The following is a 17,138-nucleotide window of genomic DNA, read 5'->3' as shown; positions in this document are numbered from 1 at the left end:
AGATAGAATAGGTGAAGGCACAGGGGAGCACATGAGAGAAAGAGAGAGAGAATGTGTGAAGGCACAGGGGGGCACATGAGAGAATGGATGAAGGCACGGAAGGGCACATATGAGAGAGAATGGTTGAAGGCATGGGGGGCACATATGAGAGAGGGAGAGAATAGACTCGGGCCCCCTTCAAAGCTGCAGTACCTGTTTAATGGCTGATGGGATATCTGACGACCTGCCAAAGAGTCACTCCCTTCCTCCTTGTACTGCCTCAGGAGTGAGCAAGTCAAGGAGAGGAAATGCCTCCCCCCCAACCCCATGGACTTCTGACTATGCCCTGCCTTTAATTGTGTGATTAATTGCATGATTTAAAATGTTTAATTGCGATTAAAATTTTAAAGCAAAATGTAGCCTGGAATGCATTAAAATCTTTACTAAACTGAAAGTCATTTGAGTACACAAAAAGCTTCACTAAAATCAAATAACGAGATGCACAATGATTTATGCAGTTTATTACATCAGCCCCTCAAGCTGGAAGAGCTAATTCTATAACAGTACACCTATATAGATGCTTATTCTCTAAAGAAAACTAAGGGGTCCTTCTACAAAGGTGTGCTAACAGATTTAATAGGCCACTAATGATACCTATGGACTGCATAGCACTTAAGACACACTAATTCAGTAGCGCATGCTAACTCCATTAGCACACAGTAATAAAAGGACCCTTTAAGGGCCTTATTCTATAAAGGTTATGCTCCTAAATTTAGGCTCCTAAACTTGACACTCCTAAATTTACACTCATAAATTTAAGAGTGTAATTTATGCTCCTAAATTTATGTAGGAACATAGATTACGCTTGTAATTTAGGAGCATAAATTTAAGAGCATAAATTATGCTCATAAATTTAGGAGTGTAAATTTTAAGAACGTAAACTTAGAAGCATAAACTTTGTAGAGTAAAGCCCCAAGTGCCTTCTTTCCTTTAGAAAATAGTAATTGGGTTTATATGCACATATGCACTTAGGTGTAAGCACTTAATGCCAGCCATAGAGCTTTGCATCTAAGTGTCGATGATAGGCATGTAAAATTAAAGAACAAAAAGGGTGGGAATGACCACAAAAAATGAACCAGGATGTGAACCAGAGCCTTTATTCAAAGTGGTACTCAGCAGAACCAGATAGATATGCTGGATCCAACTCAGGCCGTGTTTCAGCTGTTAGGCTTTCCTGAGGGGTCTTCTGTTGTGCAGTGCAAACATGAAAAACAGTCTTAGTCCAATAAAGAATGGTTCTAGAAAGCCACAGGGCAGAAGCTTAGCTAGGTGGGGCGCAAGGGGTGCAGTCGCTCCCCTAAACAGCTGATTTGAAAAAATGGCGCCTATGTGCCTCGTGGCAATATTCTTTTCGGCTTCCTCTCTCCCTGAAACCGCGCTTTGCAAGGATGAAAGTCTCCTCCTCCTCTCTCTCTACCGCCGGCCTTAGTCCCACCCCCTCCAGCACGAAGAGTGTGTGTCACGTCAGAGAGAGGACCAGCATGCAGCGGCAGGGCTTAACCTATGACGCGGCTCCGCCTCCAGCCGCCCCGTCCCACCTCCCCAACGGCAAAAATGACCTCCATCTACTGCCTCCCTCCAGCTCCCCGCGGTCCGACGGTGCTTGCTAACCTACTTCAATCGCTGCTGGAGAGGCACCAGAGCGATTGAAAGGAGCTGCCTCGGTGCCTCGATCTTCCTTGTGATGTGTCCTGCCCACGCGGAACAGGAAATTGCATAAGAGAAGACAGAACACATCACACAGAAGATCGAGGCACCCAGGCAGCATCTTTCAATGCTGCAGTGCCCCTGCCAGCAGCAATTGAGGCAGCTTAGCAAGCACCATCAGACCAAGGGGAGTAGGAGGGTCGGAAGGAGAGACTCTGGAACCACGGGGGGGGGGGGAGAAATAAAGGGAGAAAATGCAGGCAAAAGGGAGGAAGAACTAAGTGCTTCTCTGCTGGAAGGGGAGAGGGAGAGACAGACAGGAAGAGGTGCTGGAGGGAGAGGCAGAGGGATACATAAATGCTGGATCAACTTGGAGGGAGGGGGCAAGGGAAAGACTGATTGGCTGGCTGACTGACTAGGAAAAGAAAGGGGGGGGAAAGACCCTGGAGACTTAGGAGGGAGACATACTGAACTGTGGGGGAGGGGAGTGGGATGAAAGAGGGAGATATCTGGCCCCAGGGTGGGGGAAGAAGGGAAGAGAGAGAGGAGAGTGACAGGGAAACAAGAGATGTGAGATATGGAGGGAAAGGGATAAGGACACAAAGGGGCACTACTGGATGGGGAGGGGGCTTAGTGATACAGAGGGGCAATATTGATCACAGCAGGGGATAGGGAAAAAAGAGAGGGAAATGCAGGCCAAGGCAAGACAAAGACCTAGATGGGAAACTGCTGAATTTAAGGGCTGGATCGGAACATTTCGAGGGCAGATGCTGAAACTGGAGGAAGGATAGAGACAGAGCTGCAGGTGGTAGAAAGGACGCATAAGGACACAGGAGGACGGTGAACATGGTGACAGAAAAAATATCAAAAGGAAAGAAGACACTGCATAAAACAGAAGACACTGGGACCAAAGCGAATAGAATAACTAAATGCTCAGACAACAAAGGTAGAAAAAAGTATTTTATTCAGAATTTATTAATTGGAATATGTCAGCTTTTGGAAATGTGAATCTGTGATATTTTGCATTTGTTTCAATTCCAGTTCCTTGTGTCATATCTGTTGTGTTGTGTTACTTTTCATGTGTGATCAAGGTGCAGTATTCTGCTAGCATGTAGTATTTGCAGTCCTTTTTGTTTGTTTTTTTTACTAGGTAGTGTATTGGTGTATTAGTACCCGGCATAATATTTACAGTGCTGCCATTTCACGCATAAGGTTATAGCTCATCCTGTCCTTGGAGTTTGGCAAGGTTCTCAGTGTGTTTTTGCACAAGTTTGTGTATAGTGTTTTAGAGTGGAGAGATTGTGAGTTAGACTTACTGAGGTGGCACCAAAACATCACAAAGGGTTTTAGAGCCTAAATCATGAGACACTACCTCTTGAAGGATCTTTAAATAGTTTAATTGTTCCATAGGCGTGTTGGCTGAGGGCAAGTAGGATGTGTAAAAGAGAGGTAGACAGACTGACTGCAGGCCTTTATGGATGTGTAGGCATCATTTACAAAATCAGAATTTGAATATATTTGTATGATTTGTTGTCATCTCCGCTTCACTCTATTTTTTTTTGGGGGGGGGGGATATGGAGTTTGTAATACATAATAGAAGGTGCAGAGTTTTGCTGAGATCCTGTTGAGAATCCAGATTTCACTCCGGAGTCCCACACAAAAGAATTTGTTGAATGATGCTATCAGTTATAATGTTGGTTTTACCTGATAGCTGAAACTTGCTGGAAGGGGATGATTTCTTTATGCATAGAAGGCCCTGCTGTCTTACATTGCTAATTTAAAACTGAGTAGGTTGAACTCCGAGTCCTATCCTTTCACCATCCTTACACCATCTGTGTAGGAATGTGTAACGGTGCAGCTTGTTCCAGTTTCCCAATAGTAGGTATATTGGTGCTCCAGAGCCCAGTGTACTATATATAGCACTGTCGTCTGATAGGTGGGTTAGGGCTGTTATGGAGTGGTAAGTTTTGTGTTCTAAGGCAGTCCTGGAGTACCCCCTTGTCAATCAGGTTTTCAGGATATCCACAATAAATATGCATGACATTGATTTGCATATACTGCCTCCGTTACATGCAAATGTTTTTCATGCAGATTCATTGTGGATAGCCTGAAAACCTGAATGGCAAGGGGGTACTCCAGGACCACCTATGGAAACACTTCTCTAGGTCCCACTGTAATATTTATAGCACTGCATTTTCATAGGTGGGTTAGGGCTGTTATGGTGTGGTAAGTTTTCAGTATAGGTTTTGGGTGTCTTTTTGCAGGGCTTTGTGTTATTTCACAAAGTGTCTAGCCCTATTTGAAAGTAGGCTCTGGGGCAAGGGCCATCTTTGGCCCTTGTCACCCAAAATAAAAATGCTCCAGACTAGTGTTCTTCACATCCTATAGAGTCACCACACAAACAAAAGACCATCTTGATTTAAACAAGGTGTCTAGCAGTGGAAGGACTGGGTGTGCTATTCCTGAGGTGATGGTCTCGATTTGAATATTTTTATTTGAAGTTAAGACAGGTTGCCTGCTCTGGCCAGTCCAGGGACCTCTTCTGTATCCTGCTTCCTGATGTAACTTACTGTTTCCTTGTAGGCAGGATGCAACAGAGACAGCCTGTATTAATCATTGCCCGCCACAGCCCTTGAGCAACAAGACAAACACTTCTGTCTAACTGACACCAACCGGCGCCTATTTTATAAAAGTCTGCTCCCCCTGAGATCAAAACCTGGCTATGCCTCTGCCACAGGGATCACAAAGTTCAGTGCAGGCAGCCTGGTTCATTCTTTGTGGTCATTGCCACCCTTTTTATTTTTTCATTGTTTTATCTGTGGGAGTAGACTGGTTTATTCTCCTTTGGAGTGATAGACATGTAACTTATAGTATTCTATAAGTGAATAAATGTGCATCCCCCACCCATGTTCCGTCCAGAATCCACCCGTGTGCACACCCACCTGTAAAATGTAAGATATCCGTGTATAAAAATCAGAGTGGGAGGGCGACCAAGGATACCAAAGACTGGAAGATGTGTGTTGGTAAAGGAATTTATTGAAGGATGAAGACTTCCAGTCTTTGGTATCCTTGTTCGCCCTCCCACTCTTACTTTTACACTGTTGTTTACAGTGGGGCATTTCAGCGGATTTCTTCTCAGATATCTGTGTATATACAGAACAGTGCATAGGAGCATATCCTGCATTTACATGCAAATGTGTGAACATACACAAGTATATGTTAGCATTTTGCCACAAATTACTACTTGGCCTGGCGTACTTTCCAATAAAAATAACACTTAAAATATAGAATACTCCCCACTATGGACTAGATTCAGTAAATGGCACTCAAAAAACGGTGCCAAAAAAATCCATGCGGAGCATTATTCTATAAATAGCACTCCGATTTTGGTGCCGTTTACAGAATAGCACTTAGAGCTGATTTCTGCACCAAACTTTGAATGTGAGAATTGACACCAACTGAAACCTGAATCCTGGCACATAATTTAGGCACAGATTCCCGATATTCAGTAATACTGTGCGCATCTTTGGTGAACAGGCGGGAGGCGGGACTGGTAGTTGGGAGGCGAGGATAGTGCTGGGCAGACTTATATGGTCTGTGCCAGAGCTGGTGGTTGGGAGGCGGGATTGGTGGTTGGGAGGCGGGGATAGGGCTGGCCAGACTTATACGGTCTGTGCACTGAAGAGGACAGTACAAATAAAAAAGTAGCACATATGAATTTATCTTCTTGGGCAGACTGGATGGACCGTGCAGGTCTTTTTCTGCCGTCATCTACTATGTTTACTATGTTTTACACCCCTGACCTATCCATGCCCCTCCCATGGCCATGCCTTCTTTTGAGTTGCACGCTGTAAGATTTGCTCACAGATCTTTATAGAATAGCGCTTAGCAAGATGCATGCGCAAATTCAAATTGTTACCAATTAACACAAATAATTGTTAGGACCCAATTATTGGCACTAATTGGCTCGTTAACCAATTTAGTTGTACGCACATCTCAGGATAGTGTGCAATTTTGCACACGGAAATTTGCATGGGCTCCTGGTTAGGGGGTGGGTTTCCCTGGGGGTTACTAGATATGGGAGTTGGCTCATTGGGCCATGGGGAATAGCATAGTAGTTTAAGGAGAGGAGGAGCTGAAAATGACTCCAGTAATATTCTTATGGCAAAAGATGAATGACAAGTGTTATTAAATTGGGGACAGCGTCTGGCTAATAAAAAGGCTAGCTTGGATCTGTCAGGGTCTTTGGTACACCACTTGGACCCGAGAAGCACTGAAAGCAAAATATTGACCTCCCAAGAGGGAGGGGTCTGGAAAACCAGAGAGTCGGTGTCGCATTGACCTGCTGGTGAGGGAGGTGGGTGAGAGGAACCGCATCTTAGGAAACAGACAGATGGAAAGGGTCTGGTCCAGGAGAAGGTCTGGTGGCTGGGGGTAGTGCCTAGTGAAACTTTGGGAGAAATATCCAGGAGGCCAGCCTTGGGTTGTTCTTCCAGGCAGGACAGAAAAGAACAGAACTCACCAGGCATAGAAAGTGACAGTGGATTGAATAAGAGGATTTGCATGTCATCACCTTGTTTTCAAGTTTGCCAGCTGCAAATCTGTTTATACGATCCTGTTTCTATTAGTACAGCTGAACTGGTTTTTTTTTTTTTTTTTTACAAAACCCAGTGTGTGAGTGAAATTCTTGAGCTGAACTGGTAAGAGACTGTTCAGTGGAGGTGAGAGCCCCCCCCCCCCCCCCCACCAGCCTACCAAGATAAACCCAGTTGGCCCATGCCCTATTCCAACCTGACTTGTGTTTTATTGGGAATCCTGACCCTGGTACCTACCCTGAGGAGCATAGCTGGCATCCTGAACTGTTTTGAGTGGGACCAGGGTTACAAAAATGATGCCCAACATAAAGCAAAAGGGTTAAGCCTCACTGGACAGATTATTTTCTTCAGAGACTATATTTTTCCCTTCATCTCACACACCAGAGAGACTGTATTACCCAAATTTCAAAATTGGTATCAAAGTTATCTCAGAGCTCAGAAATGTACCGCGGTTCCACAAGAACTTTGGAGGACCAAACTCAGTCTGGGGACCTGTTGTCCAAGTTGTAAGTAGCTGGGATGTGTATAACGGGAAAAGCGACATGGACAATATGGCTTCCATTCCCACCATCCCAGTGAGAAGGCAGAAGAGGAAGAAAAGTTACACCCTCAACAGGTGCACAGAATTCAGGGAACATTTTGATGATACTGACACACACAAGGGAGGACAAGCTAGAGACTGTGGCCTGGGTGAAGCGCACCACATGGAATTGAGGCAGCAGGACCACAAGCGATTGGTGCAGGCAAGTGAGCTGGAGCAGAGTGAGTCATCTGTATCTTTGGGTGTGATGGTACACAGATTAAAAATGATGATTGAGCTAAGTGTGGAGGATGAGGAGAGTGTGAGGAAGGTTGTGTAATCCCAGTGCGACACCCATGGAGTCCCCAGCCCATCCAGCTTTGCTGCTATCAGTGTGGAGAACAATTCTATGAGTAGGAGGCAGGCTTGGAGGGCCCTGCTGGAGAGGAGGCTGTGGGCCGAGACACCCCACAGAATGTAGACATTTGAACTAAAATCCACGCAAGGTGGAGAGGTGGGTAATCCTTCTCAGTGTAGATGTGTATTTGCTGGAAAACATGAGTGCTCTAGGGGAGAACCTGGTGAGTCAGTGGGCTCCCGGGACAGTCAGGGTTCAGGGGATCCAGAAGCTTTAACCGCTGGGGAGTGATGGAGAACCCTTCTGGGGCAGGAGAGACTAGAAACTGAGGGCCCAGGACTGTATGAGCACCCCACCTACCCCCCCCCCCCAATACTGCTGCAGGCCAGAAGAGCTTCATGGCGCTGGAAGAGAGAGGGGCCAAGTACTGTCATCAGAGATGGGCAGCGCCCAGATTCAGGAGGAAGATATGGTGGTGAGAATAGGCCCTACCTCTGCTCCAGATTGCCTCCAGGGCAAACTTGAGAAGTCTCCCCTGGACTCCAGCTAGCTATTAGGGAAACTTAGGAACCCCATAGCATACCTAAAGACTTGGAGACAGGACTCCCTAGACCTAGCACCTTGCTACACTATTTGTGCTTGGCTACAGGGGTAGTGGATTTGACAATTCCTACAGAACTGGCTGCGGAGTGGGTCGTTAGAAGTGCTGAGGTGCGGCTACTGAAGAGGTGGAGGAAAGACTGCTGAACAATCCACTCCCTGCTGGATTCCTGCAGGACCCTTGGATAAAACCAGGGAAAGCAGCCATAGAAAAACTGCCAAAATTGAGCTGAGCTGACCGCTACATCAAGAGCCTGTTGTGGGACATGGTTATGGTATCCCAATGTCCTTCTCTAGGTGATGAATGTAGTGGAGATGCAGAGGGAAACCTGGATCCATGTTTTCAACTATATGAGGCCTGATTCTACCTAACCGGTACACAGAGGATCCTACGGTGCAGGAATATATTACACTTCCACTACTTGGACTGGCTACAGGGGAATCATTTTTTCTTATTACAGGGAGAATGAACTGGTGAGAGACTGTACTGTGGCGGTGAGATCCACCCCCCTCCCCCGGCCTAGCGGGTAAACCCAGCCCCGACCCACACCCTATTCCAACCTGACTTGTGTATTTTTTGTGAATCCTGGCACGGGTACCTACCCTGAAGAACATAGCCAACATCCTGAACTGTTTTGAGTGGGACCAGGGTTACACATTGAAATGTGAAAAAGGAAAAATCCTCGGAGAATTCCTCAGGGTCATTTGCCCCTTAGTTCATTTTTTTCTATCATAGGCATAAAAAACCTTCCTCTACAATTTGTTATCAATTTTTTTTTTAATTTTTTTCATTTTAATAGTAAATAGTTAAACTTTCAAACTGTCTGTCAAATAAGATAGCATTTAGTTTAAATATCTGTCCATGTCTCTCTCCGATGGTGGCCAGCATTTCACAGCTATTCTTCACACCGCTGCTTCAGGGAGGCAATGAGACTAAAGTTGATTACCAAATCTTGGAAAAGTGAACTAAGGAGCAGATGGCCTTGAGGAGTTTTCTGAGGTGCTCATTTTTGAAAGAGAAAAACATCTAAAAAGTGGCATAGAGCAGCATTTGGCTGTTTTTCTCACCAAAACATCCAAATCAGTACTTTTGAAATCCATTTTCCAGATGATTTTTTATGCAGTTCATCTGCAGGGCATCCAAATCTCAAGAGGGCATGTTGGGGGCATGTTAAGGGTGGAATTTGGGCATTCCTAAGACCTGGATGTTTTTCAGCCATAATGGAACAAAATGAACACGTCCAGGACTAAAACGAAGATGTTTTGAGTTAGACCTGTTTTAATAACGATTAAGCCCCCAAAAAGTGCCCTAAATGACTCCTAGAGAAATAAAGGAATGACTCCCCTTAGTCCCCCAATGGTCACTGACCCCTTCCCAAGAAACAGTACATATCAGCCTCAGATGTTATAGCCAGTCCTATTAGAGCAGCAAGCAGGTCCCTGGAGTAGCCTAGTGGTCAGTGCAATGCACTGTAGAGAAGGGAAGCCAGGTCCATATCCCAGTCTACCTGTTACACTTGTGGTGGAAAGTGTGAGCCCTCCAAAACCCACCCAAAACTTACAGTACCTGCATATATACCTGCAGGCATCAGGGCTACTGTGGTTGTGTACAGTTGGGTATAGTAGGTTTTTGGTGGGTTTTGAAGGACTCCCTATACAATATAAGGGAGCAATAGTGAGATGTGCACCTGGGAGCTTTTAAGTGCACTGCAGTGCCCTCTACTTTGCCGACAGATCTGTTGCGATGTCTGCGTAGCCAGTCTACTAAGAATGATGGCTCCTCCTACATCCCAGTGGTTTGATTTTGTGCGTTTTTCTCTTGGACTTTTTTTTTTTAATGGACCAAAAAGATAATTGCACAAGCACAAAAACATCTGGCAAGTGGCCATTTTCAAAACAAAAAGATGTTTAGCTGTTTCGAAAATGGCTATATTTGCTATTCGGGTTCTGGATGTTTTGAGCAAAATGTCCAGATTCGGACTTAGAAGTCATATCAAAAGGCTTTTTCCTTTCCCACATTTCAATGTATTTATATGAACTATAGGTCAATATTTTTTAAAGAGTAAGTGGCACGTAGTTGGGAGGGAGTATTATATATTTTAAGCGGTTTTCATATGCTAGTATTTTGAACATTTGCATGCATAACTAGCACATAAATGTTAGCATCTACTTTATAGAATTATCCCCTAAGCCCTTTGGCACATAGAGAAACCCAATTGTAATCTTTCTTAACCTTGGGTTTGGAAAGGTGAGGAATCATATCTAATACCCAATCCAAAGAGCTACAGGCACCACAGTCAGTACTGTACTCAAGAGGCCAGGGCTGCAAAATCAAAAGGAGGAAGACTGACTAGCCATAATTTTGCAATAAGGCACTACACTCCTTAAAATTCTAGTGTTTCAGTTTTGTACTTACGACCACTCTAACCTACACTCTGAAACTCCACATACCACCACTACTGCTTTTCATGATATACGTTATTGTAGCGCTAATTAAGATAAGCTGCCTATTTCTATGGAGGTGCTGAGATAAAGCGAATGCTACATACCTGTAGAAGGTATTCTCCGAGGACAGCAGGCTGATTGTTCTCACTGATGGGTGACGTCCACGGCAGCCCCTCCAATCGGAATCTTCACTAGCAAAAGCCTTTGCTAGCCCTCGCGCGCCGATGCGCACCGCGCATGCGCGGCCGTCTTCCCGCCCGAAACCGGCTCGTGCCGGCCAGTCTCATATGTAGCAAGACAAAGACTAGGGAAGACACAACTCCAAAGGGGAGGCGGGCGGGTTTGTGAGAACAATCAGCCTGCTGTCCTCGGAGAATACCTTCTACAGGTATGTAGCATTCGCTTTCTCCGAGGACAAGCAGGCTGCTTGTTCTCACTGATGGGGTATCCCTAGCCCCCAGGCTCACTCAAAACAACAACCATGGTCAATTGGGCCTCGCAACGGCGAGGACATAACTGAGATTGACCTAAAAAAATTTACCAACTAACTGAGAGTGCAGCCTGGAACAGAACAAACATGGGCCTAGGGGGGTGGAGTTGGATTCTAAACCCCGAACAGATTCTGAAGCACTGACTGCCCGAACCGACTGTCGCGTCGGGTATCCTGCTGCAGGCAGTAATGAGATGTGAATGTGTGGACAGATGACCACGTCGCAGCTTTGCAAATCTCTTTAATAGTGGCTGACTTCAAGTGGGCTACCGACGCTGCCATGGCTCTAACATTATGAGCCGTGACATGACCCTCAAGAGCCAGCCCGGCCTGGGCGTAAGTGAAGGAAATGCAATCTGCTAGCCAATTGGATATGGTGCGTTTTCCTACAGCCACTCCCCTCCTGTTGGGATCAAAAGAAACAAACAATTGGGCGGACTGTCTGTTGGGCTGTGTCCGCTCCAGATAGAAGGCCAATGCTCTCTTGCAGTCCAATGTGTGCAGCTGACGTTCAGCAGGGCAGGAATGAGGATGGGGAAAGAATGTTGGCAAGACAATTGACTGGTTCAGATGGAACTCCGACACAACCTTCGGCAAGAACTTAGGGTGAGTGCGGAGGACTACTCTGTTATGATGAAATTTGGTGTAAGGGGCCTGGGCTACCAGGGCCTGAAGCTCACTGACTCTATGAGCTGAAGTAACTGCCACCAAGAAAATGACCTTCCAGGTCAAGTACTTCAGATGGCAGGAATGCAGTGGCTCAAAAGGAGGTTTCATCAGCTGGGTGAGAACGACATTGAGATCCCATGACACTGTAGGAGGCTTGACAGGGGGCTTTGACAAAAGCAAACCTCTCATGAAGCGAACAACTAAAGGCTGTCCTGAGATCGGCTTACCTTCCACACGGTAATGGTATGCACTGATTGCACTAAGGTGAACCCTTACAGAGTTGGTCTTGAGACCAGACTCAGACAAGTGCAAAAGGTATTCAAGCAGGGTCTGTGTAGGACAAGAGCGAGGATCTAGGGCCTTGCTGTCACACCAGACGGCAAACCTCCTCCATAGAAAGAAGTAACTCCTCTTAGTGGAATCTTTCCTGGAAGCAAGCAAGATACGGGAGACACCCTCTGACAGACCCAAAGAGGCAAGGTCTACGCTCTCAACATCCAGGCCGTGAGAGCCAGGGACCGGAGGCTGGGATGCAGAAGCGCCCCTTCGTCCTGTGTGATGAGGGTCGGAAAACACTCCAATCTCCACGGTTCTTCGGAGGACAACTCCAGAAGAAGAGGGAACCAGATCTGACGCGGCCAAAAAGGAGCAATCAGAATCATGGTGCCTCGGTCTTGCTTGAGTTTCAACAAAGTCTTCCCCACTGGAGGTATGGGAGGATAAGCATACAGCAGACCCTCCCCCCAATCCAGGAGGAAGGCATCCGATGCCAGTCTGCCGTGGGCCTGAAGCCTGGAACAGAACTGAGGGACTTTGTGGTTGGCTCGAGATGCGAAGAGGTCTACCAAGGGGGTGCCCCACACCTGGAAGATCTGTCGCACTACACGGGAATTGAGTGACCACTCGTGAGGTTGCATAATCCTGCTCAACCTGTCAGCCAGACTGTTGTTTACGCCTGCCAGATATGTGGCTTGGAGCACCATGCTGTGACGGCGAGCCCAGAGCCACATGCTGATGGCTTCCTGACACAGGGGGCGAGATCCGGTGCCCCCCTGCTTGTTGACATAATACATGGCAACCTGGTTGTCTGTCTGAATTTGGATAATTTGGTGGGACAGCCGATCTCTGAAAGCCTTCAGAGCGTTCCAGATCGCTCGTAACTCCAGAAGATTGATCTGCAGATCGCGTTCCTGGAGGGACCAGCTTCCTTGGGTGAGATGCCTATCGACATGAGCTCCCCACCCCAGGAGAGACGCATCCGTGGTCAGCACTTTTTGTGGCTGAGGAATTTGGAAAGGACGTCCCAGAGTCAAATTGGACCAAATTGTCCACCAATACAGGGATTTGAGAAAACTCGTGGACAGGTGGATCACGTCTTCTAGATCCCCAGCAGCCTGAAACCACTGGGAAGCTAGGGTCCATTGGGCAGATCTCATGTGAAGGCGGGCCATGGGAGTCACATGAACTGTGGAGGCCATGTGGCCCAGCAATCTCAACATCTGCCGAGCCGTGATCTGCTGTGACGCTCGCACCCGTGAGACGAGGGACAACAAGTTGTTGGCTCTCGCCTCTGGGAGATAGGCGCGAGCCGTCCGAGAATCCAGCAGAGCTCCTATGAATTCGAGTTTCTGCCCTGGGAGAAGATGGGACTTTGGATAATTTATCACAAACCCCAGTAGCTCCAGGAGGCGAATAGTCATCTGCATGGACTGCAGGGCTCCTGCCTCGGATGTGATCTTCACCAGCCAATCGTCGAGATATGGGAACACGTGCACCCCCAGCCTGCGAAGAGCCGCTGCTACTACAGCCAAGCACTTTGTGAACACCCTGGGCGCAGAGGCGAGCCCAAAGGGTAGCACACAGTACTGGAAGTGACGTGTGCCCAGCTGAAATCGCAGATACTGCCTGTGAGCTGGCAGTATCGGGATGTGTGTGTAGGCATCCTTCAAGTCCAGAGAGCATAGCCAATCGTTTTCCTGAATCATGGGAAGAAGGGTGCCCAGGGAAAGCATCCTGAACTTTTCTTTGACCATATATTTGTTCAGGGCCCTTAGGTCTAGGATGGGACGCATCTCCCCTGTTTTCTTTTCCACGAGGAAGTACCTGGAATAGAATCCCAGCCCTTTTTGCCCGAATGGCACGGGCTCGACCGCATTGACGCTGAGAAGGGCGGAGAGTTCCTCTGCAAGTACCTGCTTGTGCTGGAAGCTGTAAGACTGAGCTCCCGGTGGACAATTTGGAGGTTTTGAGGCCAAATTGAGGGTGTATCTTTGCCGGACTATTTGGAGAACCCACTGATCGGAGGTTATGAGAGGCCACCTTTGGTGAAAAGCTTTCAACCTCCCTCCGACTGGCAGGTCGCCCGGCACTGACACTTGGATGTCGGCTATGCTCTGCTGGAGCCAGTCAAAAGCTCGTCCCTTGCTTTTGCTGGGGAGCCGAGGGGCCTTGCTGAGGCGCACGCTGCTGACGAGAGCGAGCACGCTGGGGCTTAGCCTGGGCCGCAGGCTGTCGAGAAGGAGGATTGTACCTACGCTTACCAGAAGAGTAGGGAACAGTCTTCCTTCCCCCGAAAAATCTTCTACCTGTAGAAGTAGAGGCTGAAGGCTGCCGGCGGGAGAACTTGTCGAATGCGGTGTCCCGCTGGTGGAGCTGCTCTACCACCTGCTCGACTTTTTCTCCAAAAATGTTATCCGCACGGCAAGGCGAGTCCGCAATCCGCTGCTGGATTCTATTCTCCAGGTCGGAGGCACGCAGCCATGAGAGTCTGTGCATCACCACACCTTGAGCAGCGGCCCTGGACGCAACATCAAAGGTGTCATAAACTCCTCTGGCCAGGAATTTTCTGCACGCCTTCAGCTGCCTGACCACCTCCTGAAATGGCTTGGCTTGCTCAGGGGGGAGCGCATCCACCAAGCCCGCCAACTGCCGCACATTGTTCCGCATGTGTATGCTCGTGTAGAGCTGGTAAGACTGAATTTTGGCCACGAGCATAGAAGAATGGTAGGCCTTCCTCCCAAAGGAGTCCAAGGTTCTAGAGTCCTTGCCCGGGGGCACCGAAGCATGCTCCCTAGAACTCTTGGCCTTCTTTAGGACCAAATCCACAACTCCAGAGTCGTGAGGCAACTGAGTGCGCATCAGCTCTGGGTCCCCATGGATCCGGTACTGGGACTCAATCTTCTTGGGAATGTGGGGGTTAGTTAAAGGCTTGGTCCAGTTCGCCAGCAATGTCTTTTTTAGGACATGATGCATGGGTACTGTGGACGCTTCCTTAGGTGGAGAAGGATAGTCCAGGAGCTCAAACATTTCAGCCCTGGGCTTGTCCTCCACAACCACCGGGAAGGGGATGGCCGTAGACATTTCCCGGACAAAGGAAGCGAAAGACAGACTCTCGGGAGGAGAAAGCTGTCTTTCAGGAGAGGGAGTGGGATCAGAAGGAAGACCCTCAGACTCCTCATCAGAGAAATATCTGATGTCTCCTTCGTCTTCCCACGAGGCCTCACCCTCGGTGTCAGACACAAGTTCACGAACCTGTGTCTGCAACCGTGCCCGGCTCGACTCCGTGGAACCACGGCCACGGTGGGGGCGTCGAGAGGTAGACTCCCTCGCCCGCACCAGCGAAGCTCCCTCCGCCAACGTAGTCGGGGAGCCTTCCTGGGAGGCGACCGCAGTCGGTACCGCACGCGGCACCGATGCCGGAGACCTCACCCCGGGCGATGGACCAGCCGGCGCCACGCTCGACGGTACCGGTGGCGCAAGCACCCCCGGTACTGGAGGGGTAGGGCGCAACAGCTCTCCCAGGATCTCTGGGAGAACGGCCCGGAGGCTCTCGTTCAGAGCAGCTGCAGAAAAAGGCATGGAGGTCGATGCAGGCGTTGATGTCAGAGTCTGTTCCGGGCGTGGAGGCTGTTCCGGGCTGTCCAGAGTGGAGCGCATCGACACCTCTTGGACAGAGGGTGAGCGGTCCTCTCGGTGCCGATGCCTGCTGGGTGCCGACTCCCTTGGCGACCCAGAGCTCTCGGTGCCGACACGGGAAGGGGACCGGTGTCGATGCTCCTTCGACTTCTTGCGAAGCATGTCACCGGAGCTTCCCGGCACCGACGAGGAGGACGTAGAATCCAGCCGTCTCTTCCTCGGGGCCGAGGCCGAAGAAGGTCGGTCTCGGGGGGGCTGTACCGCAGGAGCCCTCAGGGTAGGGGGAGACCCACCCGAAGGCTCACCGCCACCAGCAGGGGAATGGACAGCCCTCACCTGCACTCCAGACGAAGCACCACCGTCCGACGACATCAGCAGACGAGGTCCCGGTACCACCGACGTCGATACAGTCGTCCGATGTCTCAGCGCCGATGCAGAGGGCCGATGCCTCGATGCACTCGATGCACTGGCAGCCGAGGATGAAGGTCTGGACGCTGAAGACGTCGATGCACTCGATACCCCCGGTGCCGATGCCGACGAAGAGCCCGAGAACAAAATGTTCCACTGGGCTAACCTCGCTACCTGAGTCCGCTTTTGTAAAAGGGAACACAGACTACAGGCCTGAGGGCAGTGCCCAGCCCCCAGACACTGAAGACACGACGCGTGCCTGTCAGTGAGCGAGATTACCCGGGCGCACTGGGTGCACTTCTTGAAGCCGCTGGAAGGCTTCGATGTCATGGGCGGAAAAATCACGCCGGCGAGATCAAAACTCAAAATGACGAAAATTGGCACCACAAAAATAGGGAGAAGAAAATTTCAACCGAGGCCTAACTGAGGCCTACCCCGACGACGAAAGAAAACCTACCGGGGCGAAAAGCTCGAAATACGGGAAGGAAAAAAACCAAACAGGCTCTTCCCGAACACTTTTTAAACTTTCTGAGAAGAAATGAGTCGAAAACGACGCGCGAGGTCAACTTTCCGGGGCACGAACGGCGAAACACGACCGTACCGAGCGCGGACAAAAGAAGACTGGCCGGCACGAGCCGGTTTCGGGCGGGAAGACGGCCACACATGCGCGGTGCGCATCGGCGCGCGAGGGCTAGCAAAGGCTTTTGCTAGTGAAGATTCCGATTGGAGGGGCTGCCATGGACGTCACCCATCAGTGAGAACAAGCAGCCTGCTTGTCCTCGGAGAAGACTGGCTTACTTTTCTGGAGAAGTTTTGAAAAATGTCTTCTCATCTGAATTTGAGGGTGGCTCGTACTATTTTTGAAACCAGCTATTGGTGCATTTAACTAGAGGTGTATTAAATTATAGGGAGAAAACATCCACACTTAAAATTGGAGTAAATGAGACTGGTGATGTATAGAGTAATTAAGTGAGCCATTTATTGGCTTGATTCATTGAAACTTATGCTCTGCTGCAAGTGCAGCTACACTGAATTCTCCTATACTCCTCTTATAAATTTAAGATATAGATAGTGTCAGTACTTGAGTTTACCTACAAGAAACCCCGGGATTGGTTTTATTTTGATTTTTGTATCATTTTTTACCTCTCCCTTAGTGAGGTTCCTTCAAGTTTTGAAGTAACACCGATTTTTAAAAAAGGTTCCAGAGGTGATCCGGAAAATTACAGACCATTGAGCCTGACGGTGGTGCCGGGCAAAATGGTAGAGACTATTATGAAGAACAAAATTACTGAGCATAGTCAAAAGCATGGATTAATGAGACATGCCAACATGGATTTAGTGAAGGGAAATCTTGCCTCACCAATCTACTACATTTCTTTGAAGGGGTGAACGAACATGTGGGTAAAGATGAGCCGTTCAATATTGTGTATCTGGATTTTCAAAAGGTGTTTG

Source organism: Microcaecilia unicolor, chromosome 1 (assembly GCF_901765095.1).
Source record: "Microcaecilia unicolor chromosome 1, aMicUni1.1, whole genome shotgun sequence".
In the NCBI taxonomy this organism is placed as follows: Eukaryota; Metazoa; Chordata; class Amphibia; order Gymnophiona; family Siphonopidae; genus Microcaecilia; species Microcaecilia unicolor.
Note: the sequence above shows the minus strand (reverse complement) of the source record.